We start from the raw sequence: 9,296 nt of genomic DNA, 5'->3' as shown, positions 1-9,296 counted from the left end.
AATGCCAACTCGATGACCAAATGATACTTCTAATCTAGTCTTCAAACCTGGAAAATAGCCCAACAGTCTTAACTTTTTCAGCAACTTGGGGCTACTATATCTTGGTGCTCGAAACTCCGTTTCTCAATCCGCTTGTTTTGTTATACTCTTGGATTGCAACACTATTTGATTTCCAAATTTCAAAGGTTAGTTCAAAACAAGTGAATTTTGCCGAATTTCCAAAATTGGCCAAAAACCAACCTTGAAACTGTCTTAGTATTCTACAGCAGTAACTTTGATCCAACTTTTGAATACCTTCCATTTGGAATCATGGAAAAGTGTCTTCTAGAAACTTGTAGTACTCGGAATGTAGTTTCCAATGGTATCAAGCTTTCCAATTTTGGACCTACGTAGTGCAAGATACGATTTTTCTAGAATTGACACCCAAAGCTGAAATTTGACAATTTCTTAGAAAATGAGATTTTGGAAACTTGCCTTCTTTTCTCGATACCGATTGAACATTTTGAACTCGATTTCATGAAAAATGTTAGTCTCTCTCTTTAGACTTTAAAACTTTACTCTTGAGCCTCGATTATTAATAATTCAGGCCCAATTCATGAATTCCCTTTAGATTGTACAACCTTCTTTGATAAGTAGGAGTTCTAAGTGATAGTGTATAATAGTTAATGGTTATTTGCTCAGGCGCTCAAGGGGACCTTCAAGAAGAACTCGAAGTGGACGCCTAGACACTTGTTTGAGTATTTACTCTCTTGTTGCAATAGGTGAGTGTTCCATATAGGAATACGTAATTGGAATAAGTCTATGACATGCTTAACCCATGGTCATTAAGTGTTAAGTGCTATATGATAAGAATTTACCACACTCATGCATATTCGAATGAGGTATACTTGAATTGCTCGACATGAAATACCTGAAGTATGTATATTTGAACTATTCGATATGAAATGCTTAAAGAGCATATTTATGTGATTACTTGAAATGCTAGATATGAAATGCTTGGAGAGCATATATATACATGATGTGTTTACATGATTAATTATGCTATGGCAGCATAAGTCGGTTGGAGTGAATCTCCCCGACTCTTACGTGGTAAAAGTGGAAAACGGCCAATGGCGGCCTAATAAAATGACATATGTCTACCAATTAACCGTAATTACCACCGTTAACCGTGTTTACTTACTGTTTTCTAATCTATGTGGTTACTTGCTTACTTGATTATCATGAATCACATGTTATATGAAGTTGTCCATCATTGTTAGGCGAGTGTGTACTTTACCTCACTCGACCTATTCAAATGATGAATTTTATTTTTGTCGAATTACTTGGTTACCTGTGCATGTTGTAAGCTATAAGCTGAACTTGGGCCCTGCCTCGGTTACTGACCTACTCGAGCCAGGACTGGGCTCGGTCGGGTAGGTTGGAGCCCTGGACAACCGTTTCGGTATACTCGAGTATTACCACTGGAGGGATAAGGTGATGGCCAGTCAAACCGAGGGGATCCGGAAGTCATAAGGTGCAGATGACCGACAGAGTTCCACTGGAACACCGTATCCTACAGTATATGTTTACCTTGTATCATGATAATTGTTTCATGCTAAAATGCCAACATGAAATCCTGAGCTATGCCTGTAATAAGCTCCAATCACTCGTGAACTATACATGCCAATGTCTTGAACCATGATAACTGTCTCATGATAAATGTCTCATACCATGATAAATGTCTCAAATTACCCGTACAATGATTATCACCTCATGATAACATGCCATTGTGTAACCTTGAACCATGCATATGATATGCCCAATCTACTTGATTTATTTGAACTGTTAGAGTGTCTTGGAACCTCACTGGGCTGTGTAGCTCATACCACGTTGTGGATTTCTTTTACAGGGTTCGAGACCAAGGGTGCTCGTGAGTAGTACTAGATTGTTTTCTTTTGAAAACTTTAAATTATATTATAACGGATGGCTATTGTACCCTTTTCCGTTGGGTTGTATTTAAGCTTGAAAGCTACATAATTGTAAGTGTGAGATATTTGAAGTACTTTAATTATGTATTGAAGTTACTTATAGTATTTCGAGCTCTTGAATGATGGATTGTAGTGAGTCCTGGCGAGAGCTGGGCAGGCGTCCCGCGGATACCCTTTGGTTCGCCTTAGGGAGAAGTGGGGGCGTCACAGTTGGTATCAGAGCCATATGCCGACAGTTGGGACCCTAAGTCCTTCGTCTGGAAAAGCCCCGAGCCTCTCGTTCGTGAAGAGTCACGAAGCGAAACTCTCCGTAGGGGATGCCCGCGTGCGGGTGGCAAGCTGATAGGTACCCCGTGATGTGACCCTGAGAACTGTCACAGTTGGTATCAGAGCTTAGGCTTCAGATTTTTGTAGTGTATCCTAGGCTTAAATGTTTAGGATGCCGGACTGTGGAACTGGTCTGAAAGTTAAATGATTGCTTGTAGCGATGAAATTTAGAGCCACTTCATGTGGTCTCTACAAAGGAGCAAGATAGGGCCAAGTGGTGTTATGGTCCTTACTATGTGATTGAGTAAAGGCTTAAGTGCCCTTCTAGAAATGTAAGCTGTGAATCATGAATGTTATAGGTTGTAAAACCTTTATCTTGATAATTGGAGGGAATTTGATATGTATGTTGGGTAAGAATCTCGAATGTGGTGATTTACTCTTGGGACCGGCCGGCTCGAGATGTGAATTATCCTATTTTGGATTCTTGTACCCGAGTACTTGAGAGTGGAAAGCAACCCTAAGGACTTGATATCTCCATTTGTGGGGAATAGGAATGAATTGATATTTCATGAGAATGGTTACAGGAAACCACTAATTGTTTGGTTGGGGTGGCATAATGATTAAGAACGGGAGATGAAAAATATCGTAACCTAAAAGATCCTTGTAGTGAGATTGAAATCGAGCACGTTAGGGAATGACAATCGTCTAGTTCCAATTAATTTAGTGAATCCTTACTTGTGATTTTTATAGTGAGACGATGGGAGTAGAACTTAAGAGTTTGCACCTTGGAGATGAATGTACTTGTGATAATCACTTGTTTATTTTTGTTATAGACTTTAACTTGGCATGAACTTTACTTGGCCATAACTTGTTTTATGATTTAATGAACTCTAGTTGTGTTTACTTGCATAGTGATAATGATATTTGTATATGTGATTTCTTTTCCTTTAAAGGTTGTTACTGGCATATGTGTGTAGTTCGACTATGGCTTAGTGTGAGATTTATACATATGTGTATAGATTAGCTGTGAACATGGAAACTAGAGGACAACGAAAGGGACGTCAACCTAGACAACCCCGAAATGAAAGAGTAGCTAATGGGTCCGGTATTGATCAAAACGTTGAGTCAAGTGTTGGGAGAGGAAATGACCAAATGGGACAAGTTTTAACTCGCATGACGGATGTCCTAGAGCTCTTAGTAGCTCAACAAGGTCAAGGTATTGGACAAGGAAACCAACGTGAAAACCAAGAGATAGGGGAGGATCGAGCTTTAGAGCGGTTTCAAAAATTTTCCCCGCCCAAGTTTGCTGGAGGACCTGATCCAGAGGTGGCTGAGAATTGGTTAGAGAATATAAGAAATATATTCGATGCCTTGGATTACACAGAGGAGAGACAAGTCACCTTTACTGTATTTCAACTTGAAGGAGCAGCCCGAGGCTGGTGGAATGTTATAAGAAACAAGTGGGAAAGGGATCAAACCCTAAGGACTTGGGTAAACTTTGTACGTGAATTTAATGAGAAATTTCTTCCTCCACTTGTCCAAGAAAAGAGAGAAGACGATTTTATAAAGCTTCGTCAAGGAACTTTAAGTGTAGCTGAGTATGAAGCACGCTTTACGAAGTTATCTACATATGCCCCAGAATTGGTGGCTACTGAACGGAAGAGAATAAGAAGGTTTATCCAAGGATTAGATTTGGAAATCCAAGATGCCCTTGCTGCAGCACAGGTTGAAACATTTAGTGACGCTCTCGAAAAAGCGCAAAGGGTAGACAGCACAAAATCTCAACTGAGAGCTTTTCAAGCAAGGAAAAGAGATGCATCTGACAGTACACTAGGAGAAAATGGACCACCACCCAAAGTTAGAAAGGAAGTGGATGGAGTAGGACTGTTACTTCCTGCACCACTCATGATAAAGGAACCAAAAGGAACTATGTCGCGAAAGACTTCAGTAGGACAGACACGATCAAAGAAAACCTCGCAAGCAAGTCAGGTCACAACACCTCGTCCAATTTGTGGATATTGTGGAAGGACGAATCACACTGAAGAAAACTGTTGGTTAAAGGGACGAAAGTGTATGGGATGTGGGAGTACCAGCCATAAAGTTCATGACTGTCCAAGGAGGTATTCACGAGAAACTACTGCTCAACAAGGAAATGGAACTGTCCCTCGACAAGTCAATGGAAGGAGAAACCGACCAGTGGCGTCTGAAAGAACGCATGACATGAACACACCACATGGTTCAGAGTTGTCTGAGATTACAGAAGGTATGAATTTCGAGGACGAAATTCTTTTAAGGAGGGGAGGTTGTGAGGACTCGTAAAAACTATTATTTTTAAGCCTAATTTGTGGCTTAATAAATTATTTAATTGGATATTTGCCTCGAGGAATATTTTCTAGTCTTATTAGACCTAAATACATGGTAATATAACTTCGTTATATTTTTAAAGAAACTCATTTCACGAATTAATTTCCTGAAGCTCGTTTAGTGAAAATAGTGAACACGTCTTTGGAAATCTTGATCGATTGAGAGTACAGTAGGTTTGAAATATTGGAGACATGTACAATGGACCTAAATTAGGCATTTTAATGTTTAAATAGTCAAGTGATAGTTATTAGTACTATCGTTATAAGAATTTCTCGGAAGTTTCGCGTTATCGCGCTCAGATTGGAGATACGCGTTTTCACACGCGTGATTTTAATTTAGGAACTTTAGACCCTTATTTTGAGGTAATTAAGAGTGAATGATATTTATATGAATATAAGTGCATTAGAGGTTTAGTGCACTGGTGAACCAAACGCGCGAGAAATCGAGCCTTAATCGCGCCAAACGCACCCTAATGTGAGTTGACTAATGGGTGACTTGAGGCCACAAGTTAATGTCTTCTCTTGGAAGCTTAGAAATCTGATCACACTCTCTCTCCTCTACCCAAGACTGCCGACCAGCTCTCCCTCCCTCTCTAACTCCATTGTTCCAAAAATTTCTTACTCAAACCACCACCAAAACATCTCCAAATTCAACCAAACTTGCACCACACTTAGATTAACACTTGAGGAGTATTTTGAGCTGCAAAAGGGAGCTGAAAAGCCACGGTTTTTTGGAGCAAAGAGTGACCAAAAATTTCTGATCTAGTCATCCAAGAAGGTAGCAAATCATCCAACCCATAGATCTTAGTTTTTGTAAGATATATTGCACATATAAGGTTATATAATCATGTGGGTAGTCTTGTTTATGGTATAAAATGTGAAAGTGGGCTCTATGAACTCCCACTCTTGGGTTGTTGCTGATTTGATGATTGATGGTGGATATATTGTTGGTTTAGTGGTTAAAATGATGGATTAATGGTGTGTAATTGATAGAAACTTCATTGGGTGCAAGAAGCAAAAGTGACCGTTTTACCCCTGTCTTGTCCGACCCTTTTTGTGCACAATTTTGAGGTTCTAATGACTTGATTATATTGTTTACATGTTATTGTGAGTGTGTACAAAATTTCATTGAAAAATAACATGATTTGGTTGGTTAAATGAGTTGATTTCCAAAGTTAGCAAAACTGGAAAATGAATCCCGTATTGCCCAGGCAGTCATTTTGTATCGGCTATAACTCTTTGCTCCGATGTCGAAATTGAGTGCCGTCAGTGGCATTAGAAACTAGACATTCCCATATTTCCATTGGTACCAATTTCACGTTCTGGTTCCACTTGAGAGAGCCACACCATTCGATTGAAAATCACTGTCCTGTTTCGTTTCTCTCCAGGAGACAGGACAGGACTTGTATCTTGATGCTCAAAAACGAGCTGTTTGTGAATGTAATTTGAAAATGGTTTCTTCTGAGAAAATTCATATTTATGAGAGAGCTTTCCAACGCCATCAACCACGTCCAATTTCAAGTTGAATTGAGTGAGTTGTGGCCATATTTCGAAACTGATGCAGTGAGTAAAAATCCTCTTTTGACTAGTTGAATGGCCTAGCTTGATTTGGGACTTGTTGTTTTGAAAACTTTGATGTCCAACATCTACCAAACTTTATATTAGATGCTCCTTGGACTTTTTTTTAAAAATAAACCAGATTTGGGTTGGTTACATTGGACAAAATGTTTAAAAAGAAAGAAGAGCTAAAAGACAGTTTTGCCTTGGGAAATTTCTTGAACTTTGATGGTTTAATTAACTACCTTTCCGTGTGAAATTTCAATTGAAATTTGATAGAGGAGTGGTCTTCATATGGAGGTTTAATTGTGAAAAATTTGGTGATATTCTAAGACCATTTTGATATGCAAATGATGCCCCAAAATTCGCTCACCGAATCTGGAAACTTTTCGTTTTCTCTTAGCCAAATGGTCAAATTTGATTTGGGGAGTTTTATTCCGAAAATTTGGATGTCAATGGCCTTTAAATTGCTCAGTGGATGTTATGAACTCTTGGTTTCCATACTGGAGAGATTTGGAACTGATTTCATGGTACAAAAAGTTTGTAAACAAAAGAAAAGTGAGAAGGTAGTTTAGCCTTGAAACTCTTCATAAACTTTGGTTGTTTTAATGATTGCCTTACCGTGAGGGTATTTGTATGAAACTTGGTAGAAATGTTGTTCACACATGGAAGATTTAGTGTACCAAGCTTGATGTATTTCCAATGCCAACTCGATGACCAAATGATACTTCTAATCTAGTCTTCAAACCTGGAAAATAGCCCAACAGTCTTAACTTTTTCAGCAACTTGGGGCTACTATATCTTGGTGCTCGAAACTCCGTTTCTCAATCCGCTTGTTTTGTTATACTCTTGGATTGCAACACTATTTGATTTCCAAATTTCAAAGGTTAGTTCAAAACAAGTGAATTTTGCCAAATTTCCAAAATTGGCCAAAAACCAACCTTGAAACTGTCTTAGTATTCTACAGCAGTAACTTTGATCCAACTTTTGAATACCTTCCATTTGGAATCATGGAAAAGTGTCTTCTAGAAACTTGTAGTACTCGGAATGTAGTTTCCAATGGTATCAAGCTTTCCAATTTTGGACCTACGTAGTGCAAGATACGATTTTTCTAGAATTGACACCCAAAGCTGAAATTTGACAATTTCTTAGAAAATGAGATTTTGGAAACTTGCCTTCTTTTCTCGATACCGATTGAACATTTTGAACTCGATTTCATGAAAAATGTTAGTCTCTCTCTTTAGACTTTAAAACTTTACTCTTGAGCCTCGATTATTAATAATTCAGGCCCAATTCATGAATTCCCTTTAGATTGTACAACCTTCTTTGATAAGTAGGAGTTCTAAGTGATAGTGTATAATAGTTAATGGTTATTTGCTCAGGCGCTCAAGGGGACCTTCAAGAAGAACTCGAAATGGACGCCTAGACACTTGTTTGAGTATTTACTCTCTTGTTGCAATAGGTGAGTGTTCCATATAGGAATACGTAATTGGAATAAGTCTATGACATGCTTAACCCATGGTCATTAAGTGTTAAGTGCTATATGATAAGAATTTACCACACTCATGCATATTCGAATGAGGTATACTTGAATTGCTCGACATGAAATACCTGAAGTATGTATATTTGAACTATTCGATATGAAATGCTTAAAGAGCATATTTATGTGATTACTTGAAATGCTAGATATGAAATGCTTGGAGAGCATATATATACATGATGTGTTTACATGATTAATTATGCTATGGCAGCATAAGTCGGTTGGAGTGAATCTCCCCGACTCTTACGTGGTAAAAGTGGAAAACGGCCAATGGCGGCCTAATAAAATGACATATGTCTACCAATTAACCGTAATTACCACCGTTAACCGTGTTTACTTACTGTTTTCTAATCTATGTGGTTACTTGCTTACTTGATTATCATGAATCACATGTTATATGAAGTTGTCCATCATTGTTAGGCGAGTGTGTACTTTACCTCACTCGACCTATTCAAATGATGAATTTTATTTTTGTCGAATTACTTGGTTACCTGTGCATGTTGTAAGCTATAAGCTGAACTTGGGCCCTGCCTCGGTTACTGACCTACTCGAGCCAGGACTGGGCTCGGTCGGGTAGGTTGGAGCCCTGGACAACCGTTTCGGTATACTCGAGTATTACCACTGGAGGGATAAGGTGATGGCCAGTCAAACCGAGGGGATCCGGAAGTCATAAGGTGCAGATGACCGACAGAGTTCCACTGGAACACCGTATCCTACAGTATATGTTTACCTTGTATCATGATAATTGTTTCATGCTAAAATGCCAACATGAAATCCTGAGCTATGCCTGTAATAAGCTCCAATCACTCGTGAACTATACATGCCAATGTCTTGAACCATGATAACTGTCTCATGATAAATGTCTCATACCATGATAAATGTCTCAAATTACCCGTACAATGATTATCACCTCATGATAACATGCCATTGTGTAACCTTGAACCATGCATATGATATGCCCAATCTACTTGATTTATTTGAACTGTTAGAGTGTCTTGGAACCTCACTGGGCTGTGTAGCTCATACCACGTTGTGGATTTCTTTTACAGGGTTCGAGACCAAGGGTGCTCGTGAGTAGTACTAGATTGTTTTCTTTTGAAAACTTTAAATTATATTATAACGGATGGCTATTGTACCCTTTTCCGTTGGGTTGTATTTAAGCTTGAAAGCTACATAATTGTAAGTGTGAGATATTTGAAGTACTTTAATTATGTATTGAAGTTACTTATAGTATTTCGAGCTCTTGAATGATGGATTGTAGTGAGTCCTGGCGAGAGCTGGGCAGGCGTCCCGCGGATACCCTTTGGTTCGCCTTAGGGAGAAGTGGGGGCGTCACAGTTGGTATCAGAGCCATATGCCGACAGTTGGGACCCTAAGTCCTTCGTCTGGAAAAGCCCCGAGCCTCTCGTTCGTGAAGAGTCACGAAGCGAAACTCTCCGTAGGGGATGCCCGCGTGCGGGTGGCAAGCTGATAGGTACCCCGTGATGTGACCCTGAGAACTGTCACAGTTGGTATCAGAGCTTAGGCTTCAGATTTTTGTAGTGTATCCTAGGCTTAAATGTTTAGGATGCCGGACTGTGGAACTGGTCTGAAAGTTAAATG

The 9,296-nt window shown here is 39.2% G+C and overlaps 1 long non-coding RNA gene across 1 annotated transcript; it reads left to right on the top strand.

Annotated features, from left to right (window-relative positions):
* Window positions 1–631: 631 nt before the first annotated feature.
* On the top strand, window positions 632–2,072 carry LOC113709444 (uncharacterized). The gene is made up of 2 exons (XR_011821275.1): window positions 632–761; window positions 1,889–2,072. It is a non-coding gene; the product is annotated as an uncharacterized lncRNA (long non-coding RNA).
* Window positions 2,073–9,296: the final 7,224 nt, after the last annotated feature.

The sequence above is a fragment of the Coffea arabica genome, chromosome 9e (assembly GCF_036785885.1).
Source record: "Coffea arabica cultivar ET-39 chromosome 9e, Coffea Arabica ET-39 HiFi, whole genome shotgun sequence".
Classification (NCBI taxonomy): domain Eukaryota; kingdom Viridiplantae; phylum Streptophyta; class Magnoliopsida; order Gentianales; family Rubiaceae; genus Coffea; species Coffea arabica.
Note: the sequence above shows the minus strand (reverse complement) of the source record. Positions and strands in the feature narration are given on the sequence as shown.